Consider the following 13,997-nt stretch of genomic DNA (forward strand, 5'->3'; position numbering starts at 1 on the left):
GGCTTGGTTTCCACAAGAATGGGCTGAAGCTGAGAGTTACAGGTAGATAAGGCAAGAAGAAAGTAAAATGTGTTCTCATATTCTTATCAAAAGATGGAACATTTTAAACAGTGTCTACAATAAATCATTATAATAAACATTGAGTTTCACTCAATCTTGTTTCTTGTTCCATTAATCTTGGGCTAGCAAATTAACTAATTTGTCTTTGTACTAAAACATTCCTATAATTTCCCATTACTAAATCCTCTAGCACAAACTGATGGGAGGCAACATCCATTTTCCACAATACCGAGAGTTAAGAATGCCTCGTGGAGTGTTTTCCACTGAGCCTTCGAGGCTGTGATTTTCTGCTGTTTCCCTCATGAGATCCAACGTTTGATGAGTAGCTTTCAGAGGAAATCTTCAGGCAAGGAGGCAGAAAAGCAGAAAGCATCTGTGTATGATAAGACCAGATGGCTCTATTTAAGTTACGACAGTAGCCAATGTTATCCGAATAGAAAAGCAGAATCTTTCTCATGTCACTATTTTACAAAGCCTGCCAGTCCTTACTCCCGTGAGAACACAGTTGGTGAGGGCATGGCCACCTCCTGTGCTCTTCTCATTCATCCTGTGAAGGGCATACCAGGGTTCCTACCCATTGCCAAGGGCATTTTAAGTCCAGAAACAAAATATATCAAAAAACTAAGTGTATTAGTAGTCACCATGCCAGATATGCAATATAAAAAGAGTAGACTTTTCTCCTTCCTGAAACATATGCAATCACTGAAATATATTTTACCTGGAAAAAAATAAACCCAGAAAGGTTGAACTCCTGTTATCTAGTCAGGTTTTTCGATATGGTGGGTTTGATGTGTAGGATAGCTCTCCTGACAGCATAGGAGTAATCTAAAATCTGTAAAACATGCCAAATACACCTAATTGCTTATAGCTTCCTCCTAAGTAAAAATTAAAGATTTGGCGTCATCTGCTGGCCAGGTGGGTAATGATCACCTAGTAAGACGCAGGGTGTAAAAGACAACTTTTGAGGATTTTTGTATCCTGAATTCAGGTTATGTGCTTGAGGAAGACAATCACGCACACATGCACACACACACACACACACACACACACACACACACAGAGAGATAGTATCCGAGAAAGCAAGGATGTTCGTCCCCTCTCAGAGGAAATGAGTCTCTGTCCCCACTTCCTCCCCCCTCAGAGACAGTGCCAGGCAACGCTAGATGGACATCCAGGATTTCCACCAGTTTCCAGAACTAACCAGGCAACCACCCGACTCTCCCACTCCACCCCACCCACCCTCCACTCTGCCATCTGGGGGATCATGTGGGGTGTGGTAATGGTGCCCTACCCAGGGAGGGCCCAGTGGACACTTAGGGGTGAGCCCGAACTCCGTCCCAGTAGCAACAATGCAGACCCCTCGGGGGACCGTGCAGGCTGAGTGGAGAGCTTGGGCTCCCACCCGTGCCGGCTGTGATGAAGGTCGCCTTCCACCACGCCGCAGTGGTGTCAGAAGAGACCAGCGAACACGCAGAATTAAAGCAGAGCCACAGCCTCAAAGCGAGATGCAGAGTCCTGGTCTCAAATGAGAGTCAGTTGTCACATCAAGAACCATGAATATCTCCATGTGAAAGAAAGCAAACAAGAACAAAATGAAAGAGAGGCTAGAATTATCCGATGTGGGTTTTAAAGCCACTGTGCTGCTCAGTTTTCTGGCACTGTAGCAAGTACCGGATGTACTCAACTAAGGAAGAGAAAAGGTCTCTTTTGGTTCACAGCTGTAGAAGTTTCCACCCTGACCAGTGGCCCCTCGCTTCGGGCCTGTGGTAGAGCAGGTTCCCTTATCTGGGACGAGGGTGTCTGAGCCCCTCTGAGCTGTCTCCCAGGTACCCGTTTGCACTCAGCTATCCAGACGCCCCACTGATTGACTTAAGAGACAAGTTTGTCTTCCCAAATGTTCATTGCTTTTAAACCTCCTTTGAAGGCTGAGATTCCAAGTATATTCATCCACTTAGAAGATGTTCTCACGTAGCCACCACCGTGTGTGAGCCCGATGCCAGGTACAAGATGGGCACAGCCCGTGCCCGCGAAGCTTATAGCCGTTTTCACATATGAATCAAGTGTTTTAGGAATGCAGCCCATCCATAAAGCAATGCAAAGAGACATTTCCAATATCAAGAGGCGCTGGTAAATGGCAATGAATTAATGTATAAATAAATGAAATTTGGAACAATTATTTTACCTTTTTTTAAAAGTAAACCAAAAATGAGCTTTCATCACACAATCCTGAAGCAAAGTCATTGGCAGACTGCAGCCTGTAGATGTCAGCATTTACCTATGAAGGGCAGGAAACGTCTCACCGGAAGGAAGTAGTGTTTCAGTTTCTCTTTTCTGCTTCTCTCCCCTTTGCACATTTGTTTTCGTCTTGTGTTCTCGGCGTCTCTCTCTCTCTTAAACATCCATAGCATGAATCCAAAACAAATGTTTTCTATTCTTTGCCCTGTTTATCGAATATGTCTTGTGTTCGGAATTTTATTCAGTTTTTTGACGGCTGGGAATCTCAGTTTGTTCTTCTTTCTCTGGTCATAGGCAGGCAGGTGGTTTGTTGTTGGTGTGGCTATTGCTATTGTTGTTGTTGTTAGCTGTTTGTTTGTTTGTTTGTTTGCAGTACTGGAGATTGAACCTAGAGCTACATCCCCACCCCTTTAAAAAATTGTTTTTATTTTGAGACAAGGTCTCACTAAGTTGTCCAGGCTGGGCTCGAGCGTGCAGTTCTCCTGCCTCAGCCTTCCAGACTGTTGGAATTACAGGCACACGTGTTGTTTTCTACAGCACTGGTGTCCAAAGAATGGTAGACAAACTGCAGGAAAGGCACAAATAATCTTGTGGGGGTACAGGCAGGAAATATTAGGATTTCCATTTTAACTTATTCAGCAACTTTAAAATTTTCTATTTGGTATGTGTATTATAGTGTATATAATCAAATCACATGCTAGTACCTGTGGACAATTTATAAGTAAATAAACATAGGCAGATAAGTATTCATTTTTTTTTAACTGAGAAAGCTTTAGCTTTCTTTAAAAGCCTTAGTATCACAGCTTAGGTATCTACATAATTGGGTGTGGTCTCACCCAGGGAATGATGCTCTACCTCTATCAAAGGGCCTTGTATATATATAAGTGTTAATAAAGGGCTGGGGATTTAGCTCAGTGGTGCCGCCCTTGCCTTGCAAATGCAAGATCCTGAGTTCAATCCCCAATACTGCAAAGAGGAAAAGAACATGCTAATAAATATTTGTTGAACTCCACTGATAAACTCTTTTTCTTCAGACCATCAATCTAGTGACCATCTTTTGAATACACTCTAAAGATATTTTCTCTAAAACTATCTAGGGAATTTTTCACTAAAAATTAAAACTAAAAGGGAAAAAAAAAGTTTGTACCAGCAGAAAGATTTAATGGGGGGAAAAACTTCCACTGCAAATATAGAATACTGAAAGTATTAGAGCAACTGGAAAATACTGAAGTTACCAGCATCCTCAAACCAAAGCAATGTTCTACTTTCCCAGTCAATTCATATTTGATAGAACTTTTCATTAATAATAAAAACCCACAGCCCAACCAGTTCACCCGTGCACCTTAAACTTTAGTGTGTATACAAATCTCTAGGAAGGAGGGTTTAATGTAAATTCCCAGGTTCCAGGCTGAGGGGTTCTCATGCCACCTGCCTAGAAAGTCCAATTTTCATCAAGAACCCTGGACGATTCTAACCTGGGCCGTCTGTGACTCAACTGTGGAGGACAGGTTGGGTCTTGCCAAAACTTATGAGGATTTGGTCAAAGTTAATCCCAAAACCCACCCTTGCAGGGAATAATTCTGGCCAAGTGTGATGAGCGGGAAACAGCAGCCCCTGATCTCCTGGAGGAGATGGCCACCCACTCACTGAACCCACCCACAGCCCCTGAGTCTGGGTGTGGACGGTCACCTGAGGCACCGGCCCAGCGCTGTCAGGGGAGCCATCATGGTGCTTACTTGATAAACACTTGGCCAGGCCTGAGCCTCCTTGAGCCTCCTTGTGACCTGGCTGCTCCTTCTGTATCCATGAGGCAGACTGCTGGCTCTCCCGTCACCCCTAACAGACGCAAACCTGAGGAACCATGGTGCCCTGTTATGAAAATAGGGATCCCTGCCTCTCCCAGGCCTTTGACAAACCATGCCCTCCCCTGAACTTCCTGTTGCAGGGGATTTCAGCACTCTGCTCACTCAGCTGTGTGAGCCGGAAAACTGACCCTGATCCACTTCACGTCCTATAGAGTATACTTCAAAGCTCCTTTTGCTGTTTTCCAGCATGTTGACTTCAAATGAGTCACTTCGTTTGTTTTTGTTTTTTCTTTTGGATGCTGACATATGTGGGAATTGAGTGTGGTCGCGAGTTGAAGTCTGGAGAAATGGAACGGGAGGCATCTTTTGGTAGGTGTGCAAGAGAAACTGTGATGAACCAGTCAGCAGAAAGGAAGGAGGAGAAAAACAGAGTCAAGTATTTTGAAGGTTCAAAGCATTTTATTTCTGACTATGATTTTGGTTCCATTTCCTTCTAGAGAAATTTGGATGCTGTGTCAGAATTTGAGGCTTGTGTCAAAGAACATCAGAGGATCTTCTAGTTACTTATTTAAAATAAAATTTCAGCCAATAGGAGGAGGTTATTTTGTAAGGAAAAATAAATACAATTCCCACTCTGTACAAACCAGCCATGTCTTGATCTCAGGTTAACAAACACACTCAAAGACCCAGTCAGCAGTAATCTGGGCCCTGGTCTACCTAGAGGCATGCAGCGCGGAAGGACACTGTGTGTGCGACAGCGCTGGTCAAGCTCACCGTATTAGAAACATCGTCATCAGGGCTTTTTACGAAAGCCTAGGTGCTGCTGCTCATTGGACGATGCCTTGTTGTAATCAATAAGACTCCAGGAGTGGATGGAAGCCATCCTAGGACAGCAACCCCCATACACACACGTGACAAAATCTCGCCTTTTAGAAGCCTGGGGGTGCAGATTAGCAGCTGAGGGGCGCATTTGGTTTCGAGAAACACGGAATCCAGGGCCTGTGTTTCCCTGCAGGTTCCCTACGGTTTGGGTCCTGCTGACCCGCAGTCTCCACGCCTGCTGGAGTCTTCCCGGTGCAGAGCTGGGCAAAAGCAAGGGGTCGCTCTCACAGAGGGGAAACGAGGTTCCTTTTAATGCAAGGAAACACTAGGACAAGGTAAACTCTGGTTCATCTTCCGTGGAGGTGGAGGTTTACAACTGCGGTTAACCTTTCAGTTCACCAACAGTTTTCTCCGTTCATGAGCTCTTTCCAGTCAGGACACACCCGGGGATGGCAATGACTGGTAGCAGCTATCCAGCACTGCAAGGAGAAGGAGCTGGGGTGGGGGCCTGTAAAGAGAAGCGCTTTCTCCTTGATCCTGAAGACTAGAGGACACAGTGAGGGCAACAGCAGCTGCAGCACACCTGGGCCGAACGTGACTCATGGGAAGATTCAGCTGCCCAGCGTCCAGGCACACTGAGGAGGGATCGGGAGCAGGGTTCGTGAGAGAAAGGGAGAGACAGGACCGGCAGGGGAGGGCACAGCCACACGCCCTGCGGGTGCTGACTGCTGGCCCTAGGCCGGCCAAGCTGGACAACTCACACGTCTCAGAGGTGCTTCTAGATTAGAGAAAAGGAAGACACCGTCGGGTACATCTGCACCCCAAGGGGAATGCTGCCCAGCACGGTGGTAGAGCCCACCATGCAGCAGCCAGCTGGTGTCTCCCGGGAAGGACTCACTAAACACATTCCGAAAGACGCCAAGCAAAGGCTCGGTGGACTGGCAGTAAGTGCCCAGCACACGTCCGTCTTCTCCCTCTCCCTGAACACATTAGGGGCCTCCTGTCCCTCTGTTCAGCTGCTCTCTGGAACTGCCGAGTGTACGAACGCACTGGGAGGGCTGCATTCCGGGATGCAAGCAAAACCACCAGCAGGAGGCTTAAATTCCACTGTGTCCTTACCCAGGGACAACCACTGCCTCCCCTTGGCACATAAGGGGACCACGACTGCTCAGGTTGCTGTGTCTGCAGGGACAGCAGCAGCTCCAGTGCCCTGGCAGAGGGAGGCACCAATGAAGGGAGCATACGGGAGCTGTCCCAACTCCCAGGGCTGGGACCCTGCAGCACAGAGCCGTCCTGCTCCCAGCAGGGGTTTTGCCCAAGGATGCCTGACGGTGTTTGCAAATGGGGAGACCTGCAGTACTCCTTGGCTGTCCCCAGGCTGGAGCTGGAGGGACGCAGGCGAGGGATGGAACTTCATTCTTTTCCCTCTGCACACCACTCCGCAGACTAGCCCGTGCCTCCGTGGGGACGTGAGCTCCAGACCGTCGTCCTTAGGTGGCTAAGGATAAAAGCACTGCAGTCCATAGACAACCAATGGAGCAGCACATCCTGCTAATGCACTAGGCTGAAAAAGTGAGCGAACGACTTAAAGGAAGATGACACATACGCTTGAGAAGATGAAAAGGAAACTGGCAACACGAAGCAAAGCCAATAATCCACGAAATAAATAACGTGAGACCTTCGAACACAGCCACCAGTAATACAGGCAGAGCAAGTGACAGAACAGGTAACTTGCTGAAAAATAACTGGTGAGATGGGAGCTGGCATGAAAGATCCTCCAACAAAAACGCAGGAATAAAAGCACCGGAAATACAAAAGTTCAGCAAAATAGAAATGCTAACACCATGCAGAAACAGAAATGTTAACATCTGGTTAATAAGAAGACTCATGGTGAGAAAAATACTCCACGAAATGATGAATAATCAAAATACTAAAATTTTTTCAATGTGAAGGAGTTCAGAATAAAAGGATCAGAGGCTGTGAAACAGGAACAATAAGAAAAAAATCCTTAATCTTTTGCCTGGCCATTAATTTGTATGTATGATAATTCACTTTATAAAGACCTCAAGGATCTATAAATAAATAAACCTGATGCTGGCAAAAATGAGGTGAAGGGAAAGGGAAAAAGGAATTAAGATGTGCTGTGTGCACATACACTGAATGCAGTCATGTGCTGTAAACATGGGCTAATAAAAATAAAAACTTAACACCAGAGAAACTATTCAGTATTTACACATGTGTGACTTATTTATTTCACTTAGGAGATAACAAAGTATCTATGAAAGTAAGAATCAGGCTGACATGAGGCTTTTCAAACTCAGTGAATGCAAGAAGAAAGTAAAGAATATGTTTGTAGTAGTGAAGGAAAATAAGCTTGGGCCTTGCACTTAAAATACAAGATGTGATCAAAATATGTTTAATTTTTATTAATAATGTTTAATTTTAATGTATTACAATGAAAGACGCAACGTTAATTCCCCTCACTCTGAACACACTTACCCTATCATTCTTGAGTCTTACAAAGCCGTTCTAGAAGTCTTCCTGCCTCAGATGTGATCAAAATGATGGAGAGGGCTGCTGCAGAGTACTTAGCCAAAGGAAGGGCAGGCTCGCAAACGTCACCCCAGCGGTGCGCGGTGGTGCACACCTCAAACGCCAGCGCTTGGAAAGCTGAGCCAGGAACATCGCCACAGTCTGAGGCCAGCCTGGGCTGCCTAGCGGGGCCCTGACCCCCATCACACCTTATTCATTGGATCTGGCGGGGTGCAACTTCTGGCTCCTCCCCAAAGTCAAAATAACCATGAAAGGTCAACATTTTGAACTGATCTGGGACACTGAGGAAGCCATAAATAGCGCAACTAAAGGCGCTCAGGAAAGAGGGCTCCAGAGCTGCCGTAGAGGTGGCAAGAATGGCGGAATCCATGTGTCCTAAGTGAGGGGCGAATTCTGGGGGGATTCATCTCATGTGTCTTCTGTGATTAATTTTTTTTTAATTAAGCATAGCTGGGCATGGTGGCGCATGCCTGTAATCCCAGCACCCAGAAAGCTGAGGCAGGAGGATCGCTGTGAGTTCGAGACCAGCCTGGGCTACATAGTGAGTTCCAGGTCTGTCTCAACTACATAGTGAGACCCTGTCTCAAACCCCCACAAGAATTAAACATATACCACATTTTATCATACCTTATATATATAAATTACTGTTCAAAGGAGATGGAATAATAAAGTCCGAGAATGCAAAGATACACACTAGAAATGCCCTTGGAGGAAGTATTCAAGTAAAAAAGGAATCAAATCCAGGACAATACAGCAGGAATACAGCACTATGGGCGACTTGTCCCATTCAAGACCAGGTATATTTTTAAGGGGCTAAATGTGAGTGCAACTCCAGACCTAAAAATATATACTGAGCCCAAGAGAGTTGCTTAGGTATATGCTTACTGTGCATGGGGCCCTGGGTCGACCCTCAGTTCAAAAAAACAAACAAACAAACAAACAAACAAACAAATATATATATATATATATGCATATTTGGTGAGAGACTTGACATATGATAAAGGAAAGCCAAAATTAAAAGGCCCTAAGAGTATTTTAAGGAACTTGGGAGCAAGTTATAAATATTAAAGTATTTAAGAAATTTTGAAAAGGTGCATAAACATGAGAGAGAGAGAGAGAGAGAGAGTGTGTGTGTGTGTGTGTGTGTGTGTGTGTTTGTGTGTGTGTGTCTTAAAGCCAACTGACTGGGAAGGGTGGGAGGAGCAAAATAAGATGGTCGGGGGTTGAGGGACGCAGCTGGATAGGAGGAATGACTTCTGATGTTTTACAGCACAGCAGGTAACATGACTGGAGATGATAATGAATTTAAGGGAGGTAATAAGGGTTTTTATTTATTTGTTTTTCTGTTTCTACAGTGCCAGGGATCGAACCCAGGGTCTCATACAAGCTAGACAGGTGCTCTCCCCCTGAGCTACATCCCCAGACCCGGTGGGAGGATTTTGATTATTCCCAACACAAGGGTAAATGTTTGAGACAAGGGTTATGTCAGTCATCAGTTTGATCTAATCATTAAACATTATGTAAATGTTGGAAATTGCATATTATGCTCTGTAAATATATATAATTATCATAAGCCTGTTAAAAATAAAAAATTTTAAATTAAAGGTAATCATCATAGGAAAAGAATCAGTATGTATAAATTTTAATCAGTAGGAAAAAAGTTTTATCTATGACATAGAAAGCAAGAAAAAAGAAACTGTACAATCAAAACAAAATGTACGTGGCATGGTTTGTAACAGCTAAAACTTGGAAATGGCCCAATTGCCCATCAAATGGAGACTGGATAAAGAAGATGTGGTTTTTTAGTAAAATGGAGTACTACTCAGCCACAAAGAATGATAAACTGGAGACATTTATAGCTAAATGTGTGCATAGTGAGGCCATACTCCTATGTGAAATAAATAGAACACACATATAAATAACAAATAGTTTCTCTGGCGTGAGAAACTGAAAGTGTAAATAAGGATCAAAACGTATAATAGACGATGTGAAATAGGAAGCAGAGGTCTAAAGGGGAGGGGAAGTGGGAGGGGCAGGGGGAAGGAACGAAGGGAAACTGCCCGCCTCTCAAGTGCAAGGACCCGAGTTTGATCCCCAGTACAAAATGAATAAATAAATCCAGGAAAGAAGGGAAAGGAAAATATATGAGACAAGGAAAAAAAAGGGAAACAAAGTCTTTGTAAATAGGGAGGGGTGGAGGGGTTGAAAGAAGGGCAGAGGAGTGGGGAAAATATAAGAATCAAGATGCATCATGTAAAGGCACAAATCCCCAATGATGAATGTCATCACTTTGCATATCTAAAATGTACCGAGAAACTTACTGAATTTTAAAAAATGTGAAATTAGTTACACAAATAAGACAATACATCAGCAGTGTCCATTTAAAAGACAGGGGCTTTCAAAAGGAAGAAATAAAAGAACCAAACAAATAATTTGATAGCAGAAAAACATATCAAGATTGAAATTAAAGGGAGAGAAAAAAGATTTACCTGGTGTCAAGTATGATGCAAAATTTAGGTAATGACCTCAATATATAACAAAATAGAAGCTAAAGTTAAAAATAAAGCATGTAAAGGATAAAAGACATTTATAAAACTAAAAAAGAAGAAACAATAAAGCTAAAAGAGATATTAGTCATTAATATTTAAACTCCACAGCCTCACAATTTATTACAACTAATTATCATGATAAATAACTAAAGAAGTACAGGTGAAGGTTGATTTTCTTTTAAAAAAACTATAATTGATGATTATAAGAAATGCCTTTCAAAAATTTGTACATAGTCTAGACATCTGGTCAGAAATCTCAAAGTTAAGAACAATAAAATTATTTAATATTAATAAAGCCTTAATAAATAAGAAACTGATAAACTCAGATAAAAAATTACTAGGAAGGTGAAAACTTAATGGAATGCACAATTCTAGATTGCAAGGAAGGAGGTCAGAGTATGAAGGAAATGAAAATCTTTATTGGGAAAAATGCATGAAACTTGAATATGTCATGGATCAGATAATAGTATTAACTCCAAATTAAATTTCCTGAATCTGATCCTTCTCCTGTGTTTATGTAGAAGAATGTCCTCGTTCCTAGGAAATACATGAAGATCACAAGCAACAAACGGCACAATGTCTGCAACTAAAGTCTCAAATGGTTAAGAAACCCCACTGAGACATAGGGAAAAAGAAATCAAGAATGGCAAAATGGTAAGCATTTTGAAGTTTGGACACAGTGTACATAAGAATTCTTTGTATTGTTGTAACTTTTCTGTAAGCTTGAAATTGTTTCAAGAGAAAAAGTTTTAAAATGCCGGCACCTTTGAACTAAAAGAAAAACATAAAAAACATACAAAATACTTAGAACTAAATAAAATCTAAAATACTAGAGCAGAACTTAGTGGGAAATTTTTTTTACCTTTAATACACTTAACAGGAAACAAAAAAGAAAGTTAGGTGAGCTAAGCATTTAGCTCATAAGTTAGGTAAAGAGGAACAGAAAGAACTCAAAGAAGGAAGGAAATAATAAAGATAAAAATAGAGATCAATAAAATAGAGAACTAAAGGCAATAAAAGAGATTAATGAAAACAAAAGCTGGCTTCAAAGAGAGATTTACATTATATTGTTCTAAAAAATAGAATAAAAAACAAAATATGATTGCTGTGCAGAGGAATTATTACAAAAACAAACAAGGAAATACGAGAGAGGCAAGTTTTATATCTACGTTTCATGGAAGTATATACAACACCCTAGGTAAAAGATCGACTGAAAAAAAGCAATGGTAATCTGGCAACTGTAGGATGTTCAAATGGCTTAGCCTAGGAATGCAAAGTTGTTGCACATAAAAAAAAATCGCAGTATAATTCACCATATTAGGACATGAAAAAGGCAAATTAAATACAATAAATCAATGCTAGAAAACTATTTTTGTTACTTTTCTACGTCTATTTATGTTTTCTCTCTTTTGTAAAATGTGAACAAAGGTTGCCAAAATACAGTTGCACAGGAGGAATTGGTTCCAATGTTCTACAGCACAGTGGACTGACTGCTGTTCACAACAACTTGCATCTATTTTGTAAAGAACTAAGAGAGGTCAAAAGCTTCCCAACGCAAAGAAATGGTGTTTAATGAGACGAAATGCTAACTACACTGGTGTACTTGTGTCAAATTATCACACAGACCCACAAATATGTAGAATTGCTATATGCCAATTAAAAAGAAGCACCTAGAAGCCAGGCGTAACGGTGTACACCTGTCATCCCAGCACTCTGGGAGGCTGAGGCAGGAGAATGGAGACAGTTCAAGTCCAGCTTGGGCAGACTTAGCAAGACTCTATCTTGCTTTGAGAGGCTTTGAAAACTGGGGATGAGAAGGAAAACCAGCCAGGACCTCTGGACCGGAGGAATGACATACTGATGAACCCCTTTGGGATTTCTTTTGCCTCGTATCTCCCAGACTTGCAGCCGGAATAGTGGACAAGCTGCACAAACAGGAAACGCTACAACAGCTGCAGCAAAAACCCTGATATCGCCGGCCAAGACCCGGATGGGGGCAACCTAGCAAGACAGAACTTTCAGAAAATTGCTGCTTAAGTCCAGGCAGACACTGGGTAGCTGTGACTCCGCTCCTACTCGGGCCAGAAAGACCCCGTGGGCAGCCTAGACGTCCACCCTTTGAGGATGTCCCACGGCCCCTCTCTCCAGGATGTCAGGGGAGTCGGGGAGGCCCACCCACCCAGCAACTCTGAAAACGGCCGAAAGAAATTCTCCAGACAAAACAGAAGTGATAAAACAGTAATGTGAAGCAGAAAGAAGGTGAACGATGCATGGTGAATACAGTAAGGGTTCCTTTTCTTCTTTAGTTTTCTAAATTGCTTGATGGTTAAGCAAAAGTTACATCACTCCCGGATATGTATCTGAATGCACGAGAAAGCTCTCGCTGTCCTCCAGCACTCACGAGTTTGATCCCAGCCTGGGCTACCGATTCAGCAAAACAAAAAAATACAAATATATGTCTGTAGAAGAAATATGGCAAATAGTTACAATTTTAAGTGGAGTAAAGGGATGAGATGTAGAGATGAGTTTTATACAATTTAGTAGCAGATAATGACACTGGCGGTGACAAGTAAAAATACACACACACACATACACACGAGCACACACACAGACACACACTACACACAAATTTAAAATGGAATTATAAAAAATGTTCAGGCAAGTCATAAAAACCAAAAACAAAGAAATGAAAAATACAGACAGAAAACCAGCAAAGACTTAGAAAAATTCGGCAAGACATTTGTCCCAGAGGAAAAAGAATTCTGTCCACTTAAAAACCCGTACATATGCACTCATAGCCTCTTTGTTCATATTAGTCAAACACGGGAAACAGCGCCGCCCTGGTGGACGGGTGAGCGGGTAGATGACCGGTGCTGCAGCTGTGACCTGGAGTAGTCTCGGCAGTACGAAATCAATGATACGTGCAACAGCGTTGTGTCATCTCCAGTAAAGCATCCCGAGAAGGAACAGTCCATCCTAAAAGGTTACGTACTGCATGTTCCTACCACTGAGCTAAATCCCCGGCCCGAAATACTTTGTCTTGAAATGATAAAACTGTGTCTTGAGAGGACGAAATTAAAGCAATGGAGAACAGATTAGCAATTGCTAGACGTTCAGGAGAGGGAGGCTGGGAGGGGAGGGGCTGGGAAGGGCAACGCGAGGAAGCCACACGATATAGTTTTTCGTATCCTGCCTGCATCCCTACCCCAGCTATGACGCTGTAGTCTACAAGCACTGCTGTCAGAGGAAGCCGGGCACAGGGTACACAGGATCTGTTCATGTTGTTTGTTACAATTGCATGTGAATCTACACGATGACAAAAATTGTAATTAAAAACCTATAGCAGAGCTGGGCCCGGTGGCCCACACCTGTAATCCAGCATTCTGGAGGCTGAGGCAGGAGGATCACCACAAGTTTGAGGCCAGCCTGGGCTAAATAGTGAGTTCAAGGCCAGCCTAAACTGTAGAACAGGATACCCTGCCTCAAAAACAAAAAACAAACAAACAAACAAATTGATGCTTGTTATTACCCTACTGTCTGACGCAGCTCTAGAGATCCTAGTCAGTGATGTTAAAAATAAAAATAAGAATGTTAAGAACTATAAGGAAAGGAAAAATTCATTGTTTACAGTCAAGACTGGACCTAGTGGTTCACACCTGTAACCCCATTTACTCAGGAGGCTGAGGCAGGGGGATGACAAGTTCAAGGCCAGCCTAGGCAACTTGGTAAGACGCTGTTTCAAAACTTAAAATAACAAGGGCTAGGGCGTAGTTTAGTCATAGAGAACTTGCCTGGCCAGAACGAGGCCCTGGATTCATTCCTCACTATTTCTCCCCACACACAAAAAAAAATGGGGAAAGAACTTCAGTAGCGATTTTTACAAATGGCCAAGGAGCACGTGAACAAATGCTCGTCCTCACCCATCAGTAGAGAAACGCAAATCGACCCCATACTGAGAATCAGCTGCCCCTGT

This window comes from Fukomys damarensis, unplaced genomic scaffold, assembly GCF_012274545.1.
Source record: "Fukomys damarensis isolate Sample0158 unplaced genomic scaffold, DMR_v1.0_HiC HiC_scaffold_20, whole genome shotgun sequence".
Classification (NCBI taxonomy): domain Eukaryota; kingdom Metazoa; phylum Chordata; class Mammalia; order Rodentia; family Bathyergidae; genus Fukomys; species Fukomys damarensis.